Here is a 1,756-nt window from a genome sequence, read left to right as displayed (position 1 = left end):
CCTAGATGAAGAACAAATAAATCCGACCATATCTTGTAATGCATTGGCGGGAATTACCACTCCTCAAACCATCAAGATAGAAGGACAAATCAAGAAGAAAAAGGTAATAGTGTTGATTGATTCAGGAAGCACCCACAATTTTATTCATTGTAGGGTAGCAAAAGAATTGAATTGCTTCCTATATCCAGCACCAGAGTGTCAAGTGATGATTGCAAATGGAGGAACAATAAATTGCTCTGGAAAGTGCCATAATATCAAGCTATCCATGGGAGAATATGTATTGACTAGCCCAATGCTTTCCATTCCAATGGGAGGTGCTGATGTTGTACTAGGAGTCCAATGGCTACAATCCTTGGGTACAATAGCTTTTAATTTTCAAGAACTTTTCATCAAATTTTCTACGGAAGGAAAGGAAGTTGAATTAAGGGGTATTGCAGGGAAACCAGGAAAGATAATCAGCTCTAATGGCATGACAAAGCTTCTAAAAAAGGAGCAAAGAGGTGTAATTGCACAATTATGTTCGCTAGATGTTTCCACATTGGAATCATCTATTTCTCCAGATCTCCAAAAAGTCTTGGACAATCATTCCAAGGTATTTGAGACTCCCAAAGGTCTCCCACCTATGCGTGATCATGATCATGCTATTCATCTGATTCCAGGAAGTGTTCCTCCAAACATCAGGCCGTACAGATATCCCTATGTCCAAAAAAGTGAAATTGAACGTATGGTTGCAGAAATGCTAGAGGCTGGTATAATTCAACCGAGTCAAAGTTCTTTCTCAGCTCCAGTAGTATTGGTGCACAAGAAGGATGGATCATGGCGCATGTGTCCGGATTATAGGGAGCTCAACAAGCTCACTATTAAAGATAAGTTCCCCATTCCTGTCATTGATGAATTACTGGATGAATTGCATGGATCAATTTACTTCACCAAGTTGGATCTTCGTTCGGGATATCATCAAATCAGAATGAAGATTGAAGACATCCCAAAAACAACATTTAGAACTCATGAGGGTCATTATGAATTTTTGGTCATGCCTTTTGGCCTTACCAATGCACCTTCAACATTTCAAGGTTTGATGAATTCAATTTTCAAACCATTCCTTAGAAAATTTGTGTTAGTATTTTTTGATGATATACTAATCTACAGCAAGTCTTGGAAGGATCATGTTGAACATGTTGACAGGGTGCTACAACTATTGGAGGAGAAACAATTATATGCAAAAAGATCCAAATGTTTCTTTGGAGTCCAGGAGGTGGAATATTTGGGTCATATTGTATCTCATGAAGGAGTTAAGGTAGACCCTAGCAAAATTAAAGCCATTAAGGAATGGAAAATCCCCACATCCATAAAGCATCTGCGAGGATTTCTTGGGTTGACAGGGTATTATCGCAAGTTTGTTAAGAATTATGGGAGAATAGCAGCACCTCTAACAACATTATTGAAGAAAGATTCATTTTCATGGACTTCGGAAGCAACAAAGGCCTTTGAACATCTTAAAGAGGCAATGTGCCAAGCACCGGTCTTAGCTACACCGGACTTCACAAAAACCTTTATTGTGGAATGTGATGCTTCAGGAAATGGAATTGGTGCTGTTCTAATGCAAGATGAAAGACCCATTGCTTTTGAAAGTCGTCCAATCAAGGGAAAGTTTTTAAAAAGCTATTTATGAGAAGGAAATGTTGGCAATACTCCATGCACTTAAGAAATGGCGACCCTACCTAATGGGAAGACACTTCAAGGTAAAAACGGATCA

This window comes from Pinus tabuliformis, chromosome 4_2 (assembly GCF_031772625.1).
Source record: "Pinus tabuliformis cultivar Carrire ecotype Pingquan chromosome 4_2, CPIR1, whole genome shotgun sequence".
Taxonomy (NCBI): Eukaryota; Viridiplantae; Streptophyta; class Pinopsida; order Pinales; family Pinaceae; genus Pinus; species Pinus tabuliformis.
The sequence above is the reverse complement of the archived record's forward strand: the minus strand, read 5'-3'. Positions refer to the sequence as shown.